This window comes from Ostrea edulis, chromosome 1 (genome assembly GCF_947568905.1).
Source record: "Ostrea edulis chromosome 1, xbOstEdul1.1, whole genome shotgun sequence".
Lineage (NCBI taxonomy): Eukaryota > Metazoa > Mollusca > Bivalvia > Ostreida > Ostreidae > Ostrea > Ostrea edulis.
In genome coordinates, this window is record NC_079164.1 from 66287870 (window position 1) to 66303851 (window position 15982).

A 15982-nucleotide genomic window follows, 5' to 3' on the forward strand; every position below is an offset into this window, starting at 1 on the left:
TACGATATTTCATGGTATCATCTGAATTACAATTAAGTATTATGAAATGTAAAAAAGCTTTTTCATGAGGTAAATCCATAAATATATATGTAGAAAAGCAGAAATTTCATGTACACAGTTTTACAATTTTGATTTTAACTTTATTCATATACATGTAGGATTATGCAAATTAAGTGAATTAATAAAAGTCTTACAAATATCTTTAATAAAAAAAGTTATCAAAAGTGTCTGTAATAGTACCAAGTTTTGACAATCCATTACTGACAAATATATGTTTTTATATTCATACATATTTAGATCTTAGATCCACCCCTTTATTTACATCACACCACAAAGGTACACTTACAATTTATATACCTTGGGGGCTTTGGTCATGGATCTGAGTGTGGTCATTTTGTATGAAGGGTTTTTATTGGTCAGTGATTGTCAAGTTGCATTTGGTTGGTTTTCTCGGTTCTATAGTTTTACCGCCAGTTTTGAGTATCTGAATATTATTCAGAAGCTAGGTAGACATACATTTGAATAGACGTGATTTTGAGAAAGAGTTTAATACTGACAGCAGACTACAAAATCCTTGATTTCTGGTAAGTAACATATTTATACTAATTCCTATTGCTACTAGTTAATTAAAAGTCTATTCTGTATAGTTGCAATATAAACTTCCCATTTGCACTTTTACTAAATGACTGAAAGAATGAATAAATGAGTCAAACTTATTCCTTATATTGATTAAAGAATTCAGTTATATATATTACTATATTGTAAGGTGATATAAATCAGTTTACATAGATTTTATGCTTTTCAAAAGTATTTGATGACTTTGTTCAAAATGAGCAATTAGATATTCAGTTTAATTTATGAAAATGATTTTACATTGTACATACATGGTACTATATTGATTTCTGAGTCAATCCTTGAACCTGATAATATTGTCCAAGCTGTAAATTTACTGAGGGAAGCTTTTTCCCATAGAAGGGGCTATCTTTAGTGATATACTGTCAAGTCCAATCACTGTGTCCAAATAAATATATATTGAGACCTGAACCCTACAGGCGTTGCGTTACTCATTCTTGTTGGGAGAAACCCTGTTACATGTCTTTGATGAATTATTCTATATTTTCCTTAATCAACTATTTTCCCGCCAAAATCATGGTGAGTGATTGGTTAATATATCATACATGACTTGGACAGGTTTTGCTAGTTTAGTCACTTTGTCCCGTGCCACTTGATAGAAAGGTTTTAACTAGTAATCTATTCCATATGAGTTTGGTGGACTTTTATATATGTTCAGCATTTGGGTATGTTTGACTTTCATTTATATTGTGCGGTATTTATTTGGAGATTCATTTAGTATTTCTATCCAGGTTGCTCATAGCTAACAATTCACTAATCCGAGATTCCTCTGACTCTTACCCCCGCTTTTATATTGTGAAATGTACGGGGGAAGTGTCGAAAGTAGCGAATATTTCCTCCATTTATTTTATATGACAATTAAGGGCAATTTTAATCAGACTACTTTGACATTTTAAAATAAGATATGTAAACAATCGTATATTTTTACTTCAAGAAAATGAACTGGTTTCCGCACATGTCACAATATAAAAGCGGGGGTAAGAGTCAGAGGAATCTCTGATTAACATGTTCAATTTAGATTAGCACAGTACACTCATGTAAAAGATATAAAACATCATAATGGCCTAAAGTCCATAATTTTGGTAAATTAAATACTTTTATTATAATTATAGTGTAAATATGAAGTGTAAATAATTTTGACTTTATAGAGAGGGACTGAGTGGGAGAGAGGGGATGAGCGGGAGAGAGAGAGAGAGATAGGGGTGGGGGTGAGTGGGAGAGAAAAAGGGGGCGAGTGGGAGAGAGAAGGGGTGAGTGGCAGAGAGAGAGAGAGAGAGTGAGTGGCAGAGAGAAAGAGAGGGGTGAGTGAGAGAGAGGGAGAGCGGGGGAGGGAGAGAGGGAGGGGGTGAGTGAGAGGGAGGGGTGGGAGTGGCGGAGAGAGAGACTGTGGTGAGTGGCAGAAAGACAAGTGGTGAGTGGGAGAGAGAGAGGGAGGGAGAGAGGGAGGGGGTAAGTGGGAGTGATAGAGGGAGGGAGAGAGGGAGGGGGTGAGGGAGAGAGGGAGGGATTAGTGGGAATGAGAGAGGGAGGGGTGAGTGGGAGGGATGAGTGAGAGGAAGGGATGAGTGGGAATGAAAGAGGGAGGGGGTGAGGGAGGGAGAGTGAGAGAGAAGAGAGTGGCAGTCAGAGAAGGAGGGGAGAAAGTGAGAGTGTGAGAGAGAGGGAGAGTGGGTGGGCGTGAGAGAGGAAGAGTTGGTGGGAGTGAGAGAGGGAGAGTGGGAGTGAAAGAGGGAGAGTGGTTGTGAGAAAGGGAGTGGGAGGGAGAGAAGGGGTGGGTGAGAGAGATAGGGGTGAGTGGGAGTGAGAGAGAGAGGTATGAGTGGTAGTGAGAGAGAGGGGTATGAGTGGTAGTGAGAGAGAGGGGGATGAGTGGGAGTGAGAGAGGGAGGTGGTGAGTGAGAATGAGAGAGGGAACGGGGGGAGTAAAAGCGGGAGAGGTGGGAGTGAGAGAGGGAGGGGTGGGAGTGGCAGAGATAGAGGGAGGGGTGTGAGTGGCAGAGAGAGAGAGAGAGAGAGAGAGAGACGGCGGTGAGTGGCAGAGAGACGGGGGAGAGTGGCTGAGAGAGAAGTGGTGAGTGGAAGAGAGAGAGAGGGAGGGGGTAAGTGGGAGTGAGAGAGGGAGGGGTGAGTGGGAGAGAGAGGGCGGGGGTAAGTGGGTGTGTGTGAGAGAGAGGGGGGTGAGTGAGAAAGGGAGCGGTGAGTGGGAATAAGAGGGAAGGGGTGAGTGAGAGGGAGACTGAAAGAGTGGAAGTGAGGGGGAGAGTGAGAGAAGGAAAGTGAGAGAGGGGGAGAGAAGAGAGTGGCAGTGAGAGAAGGAGGGGGAGAAAGTGGGAGAGTAAAATGGAGAGTGGGTGAGCATGAGAAAGGGAATGGGAGAGGGAGATAAGAAGAGTGGGAGTGGGAGAGAGAGGGGGTGAGTGGGAGTGAGAGAGAGAGGGGGAGAGTGAGAGAGAGAGGGGATGAATGGGAGTGAAAGAGAGAGAGGGTGAGTGGAAGTGAGAGAGAGAGAGGGGGTGAGTGAGAGGGAGAGGGGGTGAGTGGGAGAGGGAGGATGAGTGGAAGAGGGGTTGATGGGGAGAGGTGAATGGGAGAGGGAGATAGGGTGGATTGGAAATGGAGAGAGGGAGAGTGAAAGAGACAATGGGATGGGTGGGAGCGAGAGAGTGAGGGGAGGGAGTGAGAGAGAGAGGGGGAGGGAGGCAGAGAGAGGGGGAAAGGGGAAGAGAGTGGGAGTGAGTGAGGGAGAGGGGATGAGTGGGAGTGAGAGAGAGGGGTATGAGTGGTAGTTAGAAGGAAGGGGGATGAGTGGGAGTGAAAGAGAGAGGGGGTGAGTGGGAGAGGGGGTGAGTGGGAGAGGGAGGATGAATGGGAGAGGGAGAGGAGTTGATGGGGAGAGGGAGAGGTGAGTGGGAAATGGAGAGGAAGAGTGTAAGAAACAGTTGGATGGGTGAGAGTGAGGGGAGAGAGTGGGAGGGAGAGTGAGAGAGAGAAGGGAGAGAGAGGGAGGGAAAGGGGAAGAGAGTGGGAGTGAGAGAGGTATGGTGGGAGTAAGAGAGGGAGGGGGAGAGAGTGAATGAGAGTGAGGGGCTGATTGAGAGAGAGGATGAGTGGGAGAGGGGGAGGGTGGGAGTGAGAGAGGGATATGGGGAGAGAGAAAGAAAGAGGGGAGGGGGAGGCGAGAGATGGAGAGAGTGGAAAAGAGAGTTTGAGTGAAAGAGAGGGGGAGTGAGAGAGAGAGAGGGAGAGTGGGAGAGAGAGAGGATGAGTGGGAGAGGGGGGAGAAAGGGAGAGGGGGAGAGAGAAAGGGGGAGAGTGGGAAAGAGAGTTTGAGTGAGAGAGGGGGTGAATGAGAGAGAGGTGGAGTGTGGGAGAGGGAGGGAGGGAGAGAGAGGGGAGGGAGAGTGAAAGGGATTTGCGAGTTTTTACAGAAGATTTATCAAGGACTTCAGCAGGATAGTCAAACCACTTCAGGATGTAATGCCACCACAAAACCAAAGGAAGAAAATGGTCACGACAGATGTAAAGAACTGGAAATGGGACCAGTGAGCATGACATTGCTTTCAACAAACTGAATTATTATATGACGCATGCATCAATTCTTGCTTATGCAGATTACAACAAAGAGTTTGAATTTATATAAATGCCAGTACAGAAGGCCTTGGAGCAGTTCTTTGTCAAGAACAAGAAGGACAACTCAGAATTATGCAAGCAGGTCATTGGGAAAATCAAAAGAGAATTATTCAGCGATGAAGTTAGAGTTTTTATGGTTAAAGTGGGCAGTTACCGTGAAATGTTACGACTACTTATATGGACACAAATTTACAGTTAAAACAGACAAAAGACCCCTTACTTACATTTTGACAACAGCCAAGCTTGATGCAACAGGACAGAGATGGGTTTCAGTTTTAGCCGCAATTGATTAATTTACAAGATAACTTACAAGCCAGGAAAGAAAAACATTGTTGCAGATGCATTGTCAAGGTAGCATCTCTCTGACAAGAACATCAGCTCGGAAGCAGTTCAGACAGGATACAAAAAAACTCAAGTTGGTGTTCACATTGTGAACATGGCAGAAACAGTAGAACCATTAGATATAGTTGAAATTACGGACTTCCCAGGACAACCATTAGCACAAACTGAGTTGAGAGAAATCAGGAAATTACAACATGTCGATCCTTTACTAAATTTTGGATTGAAGCAGTTAGGAGAAAAAGGTCTGCCACATAGAAATAGAGTTCCTAATTCAAAGGACCACACAACGATGATGAGAAATTTTGAAAATTTGAAATTAATTTGAGGTGTTTTATATAGGAAAGTCAATCTTCAGGAAAACAAAGTCAATCAATTAGTACTTCCGAGACAGCTTATACAGTCAGCACTGTTAGGACTTCATAACAACATGGGTCATCCAGAGAAAGATCGAACAATTGGATTATTGCGAGAAAGATTCTTTTGGCCTAGAATGAGTTTTGATACAGAGAATTTGGTTAAAACTGTTTGCGCAGGAAGCCTACATGCAAGAAAGCTCCATTGGTGAGTGTAACATCATCATACCCGCTGGAGATAGTTTAATTTGTTTAGACTATTTATCCCTAGAGCCATGTAAAGGAGGGATCTGCAACATCTTAGTCATTACAGATCATTACACTAGATGTGCATTAGCCATTCCAACTAAGAACCAAACTGCAAAAACAACAGCAGAAGCTTTATACAATAACTTTATTGTCCATTACGGCATACCAGCCAGATTGCATAGCGACCAGGGAGCTCAGTTTGAAAGTCATCTGATAAAGGAGCTGTGTAAAATAACAGATGGAGAAATCAAGGATGACACCTTACCATCCAATGTCAAACAGAGTGACAGAGAGATTTAATAGAACATTGTTAGGCATGTTGGGAACTTTGGAGACGCATGAGAAGCAGGATTGGAAAAATACATACCATCGTTAGTTCATGCGTACAACTGTACTAAACATGAGAGTACGGGATACTCGCCATTCGAATTTATGTTTGGTAGGAAACCTAGACTACCTGTAGATCTGGCATTTGGATTAGAGAACAACAGATCTGGCATTTGGATTAGAGAACAACAGTGAAGGAAAGACAAATGACTATCATGACTATATAGCAGACTTGAAAAACAGGAAGGAGAAAACATTTGATATTGTAAATAAAGCGGCAGAAAAATCCAGAACCAAAAAAAAAAAAAACCAGTTTGACAAGAAAGCAACAGCGAAAAAATTAAGTGTCGAAGATCATGTTTAATTAGAATTTTAGCTTTTGAAGGAAAACATAAGATAGCAGGCAAGTTTGAAGAAAAAATTTATGCAATCAAATCTCAACCTAATTTAGATATTCCTGTTTTTGTTATTTCAGATGATGACGGGAATGAGAAGACAGTCCACAGGAATTTAATCATTCTTACAGGAACAAGGAAAGAATCATATACAGAAGTATGGGCCTGAGGAAACGATGAAAGAGAAACCCAGAAAGAATGGCAAGAAAGTGGGAAAGAAGTTAGCTGAGAGGAAGCAGCAGAGTAATGAGTCGGAGGATGAAGCTTGATAGATCTAGAAGTTGGGCGCAATGATTTGGCACAACAGACAGAACTAGTGCAGCCAGGAGAAACTTCAGAAGAACAGGTACCGGTACAGAGAAAATAATGAAGTTGAGTTGTGCAGATCATCAAGGGTTAAGAAGAAACCCAAGTGGCATGAATCATAATAATGTAATTATGTTATGAGTCAGAGAGAAGTTGGTGATTTGGGTGAAAAGACACAATTGCTGACAAACTTGATCTGTTCCGAAATTTTGAAAACTACTTCTCCTACCCTGGTTGAGAAGGTCGTAAACTCTATTGTTAAATGATGGGACATCATTTCATAGATTGGGGGATGTAGCAAAGCAGAAATCTCATGTACTATTTTGATTTTAACTTTATTCATATATAATTATGCAAGGTAAGTGAATTAATAAAAAGTTTTACAAATATCTTTAATTAGAAAGTTATTAAAAGTGTCTGTGATGAATTATTTTATATTTTCCTTAATCAACTATTTTCCCGCCAAAATCATGGTGAGCGATTGGTTAATATATGACACATCACTTGGAAGGTGGACAGGTTTCACTTTGTCCCGTGCTACTTGATAGAAAGGTAGTAGCAAGTAATCTATTGCAATAGGAGTTTGGTGGACTTTTATACATGTTCAGCATTTGGGTATGTTTGACTTTTATTTATATTGTGCGGTATTTATTTGGAGATTCATTTAGTATTTCTATCCAGGTTGCTTATAGATAACAATTTGCATGCTCTATTTAGATTAGCACAGTAAACACATGTAAAAGATATAAAACATCAAAATGGCCTAAAGTCCATAATTTTGGTAAGTTAAATTACTTTTATTATAATTATAGTGTAAATAATTTTAACTTTATAGCTTAATTCAAATAGTTAAAAAGATCACTTTATGAATTAAATTTTTGAACGTCTCAGATATTTGCTTTATTAAGAAAATATGTAGAGCATGTATAGATTCGTGTAATGAAGATTATAATTATACCGTTATGTTTTCTGCAATTTAAACATATGCTGTATCATGTATATATTTCTAAGGTCGTGATTATTGAATGTTTTGTAGGGCCATTACTTTCCATTGTATCACTTTGTATTGCTTTCCCGTGAATTGCATTCCATTGTATTTATACAGAAAATCTCTACTGCTGAATGAACTTTCAACCCGTGTTGTCGTTTTATCACGCAACTGCAGTTTACATATAAATCTTAAAGAGAAAAAATTATAATATTCTCTGAGGTCGATATATGGATTGTACCAAATCAAATAACTCAGTACGATAAGCATAGCATATATCCACATGTGAAAACTATTCATTTCAAATGTTCATTTGTTATTTTTAAAAAGTACGTACGTATTAATAATCAATATCTAACATGGTTAATTAGTATTAGTTAATTAGTATTGTTCCTATAACAGCGTGTAACTTTGCTTGCATGCAAATTTCATTCACTGATTAGCCGTATAATCTGAATGAAAGCGAGTTTGGTTGAACATGCTACGAGTATGCCAGTTTTTTTAATGTGATTGGTCACTGATGACAAAAGTAGATATTGTTTCATTGAAATATTTGAGAATTTGCACGCTCGATCAACCAATGTGACACGCTGTTATGAGTACGGTAGTATCTAGAATGACAACATATCATATTTTGTGCAACTATTCAAATACACCTCAGATTCAAAACCGGGAGATCGTGAGCTCGAGCCCTGCTCGTGCCATGGCGAGCCTTCACTACATTCTTCGCCTAACACTCGGCATTCAGAATTGAGAATCACGAGTCTTTCGGATATGACCTTAGAAATGGAGATCCCATGTCGTAACCCTCACTATTACAGTTCTGAGCGCTAAGCATAAGTTTTTGTGGTATACTTTACATGTACCTACAGTTAGTGACTTCTCAATAAAAGTGAACGTGATTTAACAAACAGTGATAAATCTTATAACTCTTATGAAAAATACAACATTAAGAGTAGGACAAGCACAAATCCCTGGACATACAAAGGTTGGGTCAGGTGCTTAGAAGGAGTTGTTGACCTGTCATATCGGCCGTGAACCCTATATCTCGATCGGGTAAACGGAATAATCCGTATAGTCAAAGTCAGTATGTAAAGAACAGCCTCAATTGGTACAAAACATGTCAGACAGCATTTCACCAAATGACAGGTTATATTGGTAAATTAGATCGTTATATAACGACCAAAAAAACTGTTGAAACTCCTGTAACATCAACTTGTTTGTCAGTACCCTACCTCGATTTAAAAACTGAAAATCATAGACAGTTGCGTCTTCAACAAAAATGTAAAACAGAAATATTCATATCTTAGTGATCAGTCATCCAAATACTTACTTTGTTTAAAACCGCTCTGATTCCACGCACAGGTACTCTGAAATTGAAATAAAAAATATGCTAGAGTTCCTCATTGACTATATCTTCGTGGTCCTTGGTGATCAGATCTTCCAACAGTCTGTTGGAATTCCCATGGGCACGAATTGTGCTCCTTTGTTAGCTGACCTGTTTTTATATTCATATGAGACAGAATTTATTCAAAAACTTCTACTTGAGAAGAACAAATCTCTTGCTGTGGCCTTCAATTCGACATTTATATATATCGACGTTTTGTCTATTAACAATTACTCTCATTCACATTCGATTCGATATATCCCTGTGAGCTCGAAATAAAAGGAACCACAGAATCGTCCACTTTTGCTTCATGCTTATATATTTTATTGAAAGTAGACACTAACGGCAAAACTGAAAATTTATCTGTATGACAAAGGGGATGATTTCAGCTTCTCCATCATCAACTTCCCATATTTATGTAACAATATTCCATTATCACCTGCAAATGGTGTTTATATCTCTCAACTGATTCGATACGCAAGAGATTGTTCTGTGTATGGTCAGTTTGTAAGTCGAGGCAAGCGCTGTCTGACGTGTTTCATACCTATTGTTAGGTCGTTCTTGGCACACTGATTTTGACTACGGATAACTGATCACGATATAGGGCTTACGGTGGGTGTGACCGGTCGACAGGGGGTGCTTACTCCTCCTAGGCACCTGATCCCATCTCTGGTGTGTCCAAGGGTCCGTGTTTGCCCAACTATCTATTATGTATTGCTTATAGGATTTATGAGATTGATCACTGTTATCTTCGTTTCATGAAGTTCTGTCGCCAATTGAGAGACCGAGGTTCTCTGTATTTAAGACCTTTTAGAATAAGTTATTTGCGGTCCTCATTTTCAACTATATCAACATCACCATTAATGACACGTCCAGCTGGACTATAGTTGAAAGAAGATGAAGAACAAGAACACGTAGGTGGATTAAGCGTAAGATGATCTATATCTAGGCACTACAAAGTTTGTTTATAATTAAAAAGTTTGGATGCAATAGTAGAAGTATATTTGTAGGAAATACTGGGTGTAGACTTGAAACTTTAAATAAGTTGGAATACTCGACTGATCGCTTTTATAACGAAGAATGTTGTTTATCTTATGTTGACGGCATCTATTTCTTTGTTTGTAAATTTCAGCTTAAGGAACTGGCGGCATGATTTGGAAGGAATATCATACATGACCCGTGGTGGTTTAAAGGGCCTGTGATTGGTTACAACCATAATCATAGAGTTCATTTTATATTCAGGTGTTTAAAAATTCAAGTATAGACTAGCTGTGGCTTCTTCAAATAACGTAAGTAAAACTCTCAATGGAACAGAGTGAAGTTTAGTACGAATATGATGTGGACCTAACTGTTGACATAAGGTAAAAGTGAATCAAACGTGACACCATCTATACTGGGGTCTTTTATATGAACAATGTCAATGTCAATTCGTTTGCGTCTTTGAGTATTGGGAAAGAGTCTCGTCACATTCACGTTATTTCCTTGTGGACTACTCAAATTCCCCACATCATACATTATCATTGCATCCATATGGAAATGCAGTACCTAGGGTCCTGATCCAGTGATTCTCTCGTTGTCTACGAAAAGGGGTACTTTATGTTGGATTGTTTGTGTGATGGTAATTTTCTCCCCCAAATCCTTAACTTCATGGATACGATGGAGTGGTCCGGTGAATTGAAATTGCTTGTAAAGTTGGTTACCACCAATATGTATTTGAAATCTGTGCCCCGATATTCTTTTATTAAGTGAACCTTTAGTTTCTCCCATATAAATTAAGCCACATAGGTTACACTCAATAGCGTAGACAACGTTGGAAGATTTACAAGTCAAATCATCAAAAGTGTTGGTCCAGAAATTACGTCCGGTGAGATAACTACTACATGAATTTCTAGTGATCAGTATATCACAAGTTTTGCAATATTTTATAGAACATTGTGAGATCAAGCACATGGGATCTGAAAAGGAATCATCAAAAATATCTCATAAAAGAACGTAACAGTCTTTGATTAGGGTCTAAGAATTTTCGTTTCTGTACCAAAGCTGACAATTTGACGATTGTACATGAGACAAATCTTTGAAATTTCGAAGGATAATCCGAGGGACACCAACCGATCTGTTGGAGCCTGTGTCCCTTATAGACTTTTTTTTTTTGTACTGGGCGACGTGTCAGCCAGTATTGTTTCGTTATTGTTTATACTCATGAAGGAACATATATCGAGCGACAAATATCCTCGGGGACAGACTTTCAACCAGCAGAGATACAAGCTCGATGGTTAAATGAAAGGTGAATATAACAAAAAATGATCAATCTCATAACTCCTACCAGCAATACAAAATAGATAGTTGGGCAAACACGGTACCCTGGACACACCAGAGGTGGGATCAGGTGCCTAGGAGGAGTAAGCATCCTCTGTCGACCGGTCACACCCACCGTGAACACTATATTTTGATCAGGTAAACGGAGTTATCCGTAGTCAAAATCAGTGTGTCAAGAACGATCTAACAATCAATATGAAACACATCAGACAGTAAAATCTGCAAAAAATATCAATTTATATACTTTGAATGCTCGATCAGTGAAAAATAAATCACTAGCGCTTTGTGATCACATAATATCAAACGGCATCGATGCCTTGGCGTTAACTGAAACATGACTCGGAAGTGACACAGACAGCATAGTGATAGGAGATCTCGTTCCGGATGGTTATGATATACTCCACATCCCCAGAAAGAACCGTAAAGGTGGCGATGTTGCATTCATTTACAACAAAAGTCTTCGTTCCAATCAATTACACTTAGATGATTCGTTCCATCATTTTGAGCACATGGAATGCACGGTGTTTACACAGAACTTAAAAATTCTAATATGTATTGTCTATCGGCCACCATCACAGCAGGTTTCTGAATTTATCAATGAATGGTCGCACTATGTAAGTCGCCATGTAGTTTCATCGGACGAACTCATTATCACAGGTGACATGAATTTCCATCTTGACATGGTTAAGGACCCAAATTCCCAAATGTTCATGAACTTTCTCAAAGAGCATGGGTTAACACAGCATATAAGTGATCCTATTCATATGCACGGACATATACTGTACGTATTTATTACAAGGGATGACAGCACAATCCTGAATTCCGCTCCGACCGTTGATAATCAACTCATATGTGACTCAAAAGGCGTTTCATTTTGTGATCATAAAGGCATTCATTCCATCCGCAAAGTACAAAAACCTCAACAACAACGGAAGTCCTTTTCTTTTCGCAAAATACGCGAAATTGAACACGACCAGTTTTGCTTGGACATTGAGTCTCGGTTATCAAAAATAAAGAGCAACATTCCAATCGAAGACATGGTTGGCCTTTACGATGAGGGTATCCGTGATGTGATAAATGACCACGCACCATTGAAAGAAAGAAATACGATCGCTAGACATAATTCGCAGTGGTTTACAGAGGAACTTCATTTGCTAAAACGAACTAAGCGAAAAACAGAACGTACATGGCGACAAACACGTTTGACTGTACACCATCAAATATATAAGGAGTCAGTTCGAACATACAGCAAATCCTTAACTCAGTGTGAAAAGGAATATTATTCACACAAAATAACCGAGTGTGGCAGAGACTCTAAGAAACTATATTGTCTGGCGAATCGGCTCATGGGTAACACGTCCGAACCCATTTTACCTTCATCTTCTGAGGGAAAGGAATTATTGCAAAAACTTTGCTAAATATTTTCATGGAAAAATAAGCAATATCAGTTTATCAGTTTGCGAATCTAGTGCCTCGAACAATGGCGCAAAAGATCCTTTTTGCTCTGATATTCCATTTGATGGTGAACACCTCAGGAAATTTGCACCTGCAACTACAGGAGAAATTCGAAAACTCCTTATGAACTCAGCACCCAAATCTTGTGAATTGGACCTAGTTCCTGCGCATCTATTGAAACAATGCATTGAGAGTTTCTTGCCATCCATCACTTTAATCATAAAAAGGTCGCTGTTGGAATCTATTGTTCCTAGTGACTTTAAGCAGGCAATCGTTCGACCATTACTGAAAAAGCCAGGTCTTGATAAAGAAATTTTCAAAAAGTATCGCCCTTTGTCAAATCTCTCGTTTGTTTCGAAGATTCTTGAAAAGTTATTGTAAAACGAATCGAAGCCCATCTGGATATGCATCAACTGCATGACAATTTTCAGTCCACGTACAGAACGGGACATTCTACAGAAACTGCACTAATGAAGGTACATCATGACATCGTATGTGCACTTGACAATAACAGTTGCGCTATCCTTTTATTGCTCGACCTCTCTGCTGCTTTCCATGTCATAGACCACAATATCCTATTGCAACATATGGAAAACATGTTTGGTATCACTGGATATGCATTGAAATGGATTAAATCCTATCTTGGTGATATATATCAACGTGTTGCCGTCGGTTCATCGTTGTCTGATGCTTGTCTCCTCGAATGTGGTGTACCGCAAGGCTCGGTCCTGGTTCCGAGACTCTACTGTCTTTTTTCAAAACCCTTAGGGGAAGTATGCAGACGTCATGATATGACGTATCATATATACGCCGATGACACACAGATCTATATCATCGTTGAACCTAGTGACAATTGGACTGATATGTCTCAAAGACTCTCAAGTTGTTTATCGGACAAACGTATGTGGATGAGTATTAACCTCCTCAAACTCAATGAAGATAAAACTGAACTTGTAGTCTTCGCACCAAAACACAGACTTCAAGATATGAGCAGTTTTGGACTGTGCTGTAAGTGATTCATCTTTCGTAAAGAATTTAGGCGTATTCTTTGACAAATCCCTTACCATGGAAAAACACTGTCTCTCTATTTCCCGTTCAGCACATGTGAACATTCGCAGAATTGGCTGTATCCGTTCATTTATCAATGATAAAGCATGTAAAACTCTAGTAAACTCGCTAGTTACATCCATATTAGATTACGGAAATTCATTGCTTTATGGTGTTCATTCTCAACACACCAGCATACTTCAGAGGGCACAAAACACAGCTGCAAGATTAATAACACGCTCAAAAACATCCGAACATATTACTCCTGTTCTAATAGATCTTCACTGGCTCGCAGTTGAGTACAGAATTCAATATAAGATACTTCTTCATACTTTCAAATCTCTCAACAACCTATTTCCAGTTTACATAAAGGATATCCTTACAGTTTACAATCCCACACGATCACTAAGATCCAAATCTCTGCATCTTCTCCAGGCACCTACGAAAACATATGGGGATCGACGTTTGGACAAGGCTCCATCGAGTGTCTGGAACTCTCTGACTTTTAAACTCAGACAATGTACTTCACTGTCTAGTTTTAAAGTGGACATCAAAACGCATCTTTTTAGATTAGCTTTTAATTTGTGATTATTTTTATATACTTAGTGCTCTTACATACAGCTCTTACAGTGCTGTTAAAAAAACCCAGTAGTTTGTTATTATACCTATGTCCTTTCTATGTATTTAATTATTCCTAAGGGTTGTTTTAAATTGTTTTTATACGTCCGTCGCATATTATGGATTGGCGTCGTCCGTCTGTCTGTCCGTCTGTCTCTCAGGACCTTGTGGGCAGGATACAGACTGAAGCATAAGCCCTAGGACTTTACAACTTGGTACATTTGATCACCATGATGAGAGGAAGATGCCTATTGCTTTTCAAGGTCAAAGGTCAAGGTCGTAGTATCACTTATTAGGAAAACCTTGTGGGCAGGATACAAACCGAACCGTAAGCTCCAGGATATTATAACTTGGTATATTTGATCATCATGATGAGAGGAAGGTGCCTATTGTTTTTCAAGGTCAAGGTCGTAGTATCACTTATTAGGAAAACCTTGTGGGCAGGATACAAACCGAACCGTTAGCATATTTATGAAGTAGCGCATTCTAAGGCTATCCCTCTTTATATCTTGATATCCATTTCTACAAGCATAATAATGAATTAGCTCACAGAGGACAGTGCTAACATCACTAAAATATGAATCCCACTAAAATATGTTTTCCTTGAGCAAAATCTACGGGCGTATTATGCCACGTTGGCGTTGCTCTTGTTATATGTTATTAGGTTAATCATATCATTACATTAGGCGCTATATATTAATAATAACAATTATGCATTTTAATTCTGACACTATGAATATTTTATTCACATGTATGTGCACATCGATTTTATATTATCTTTTTTCACATTTGTAAAGCGCTTTAGATAACTAATGTTGATAGGGCGCTATATAAATCGTTTAATTACAATTACAATTTGACTCAATGATAGGTTGTATTGACAAACTAGATCTTTATAACGACCATAGAATTTGTGAAATGCTGACTTTAAACGAGACTATTGGAACCTCTACACGATCAACTTGTGCCTGTCTCAATTTAAAAACTGACCATACGCAGAACAAGCTCTTGCGTATCGAATAAGTTGAGAGATATCAACACCATATGCAGGTGACAGTTGAATATTGTCACATAAATATGGGAAGTTGACGATGGAGAAGCTAAAATCATCCCGTTTGTGATAAAGTTGAGTTGTTAGTTTGCCGTTAATATCTACTTTCAAATAAAATATATAAGTATGAAGCAGAACTGGACGACTCTGTGGTGTATTTTATTTCTAGTTCACTGGGATATATCGAATCGACATATAAATGAAAATTATTGTTAAAAGTTAAAACGTCGTCGATATATCTAAATGTCGAAGTAAAGGCCACAGCAAGAGATTCTTCCTTCTCATGTAAAAGTTTTTTAATAAATTCTGCATCATAGGAATATTAAAAAAAACAGGTCAGCTAACAAAGGAGCACAATTCGTGCCCATGGGAATTCCAACAGACTGTTGGAAGACCTGATCACCAAAGACCATGAAGATATTGTCAATGAGGAAGTCCAGCATATTTTTTATTTCAACTTGTGCGTGGAATCAGAGTGGTATTTAACAAAGTAATATTTTGAATGACTGATCACTAAGATATGAATATTTGTGTTTTCCATTTTTGTTGAAGAAGCAACTGTCTAGAATGTCAAAAAGTCTAGTCTTTAATTCATCATGAGGAATGGTCTCATAAAGTGTTGAAAAGTCATACGTTTTGATGTTGTTGATATGAGAAAAGTTTTGCGATTTCAAGTTTACTAAAGCTTCTTTAGAAATTTTTAGAATTCACATTTGATTAACACAACTTCTGGCATATGTAGTCGCACAGTACATTCGAAGTTTCTCCTTCACAGCTGTTAATATTTTCTTGAGGAGCAAAGATAGGGGCTTGGTGGAGCACTTACTGGATCCAGCAATGTATCTTTTTTTTTGTAAAGGTTTTTATATAGTTTAGAAATCCAGT

The 15982-nt window shown here is 39.0% G+C and overlaps 1 long non-coding RNA gene across 1 annotated transcript; it reads left to right on the top strand.

Annotated features, from left to right (window-relative positions):
• Positions 1-1197: 1197 nt before the first annotated feature.
• Positions 1198-9815, top strand: LOC130052365 (uncharacterized). Its single transcript, XR_008800683.1, has 3 exons — positions 1198-1298; positions 6010-6850; positions 9743-9815. It is a non-coding gene; the product is annotated as an uncharacterized LOC130052365 (long non-coding RNA).
• Positions 9816-15982: the final 6167 nt, after the last annotated feature.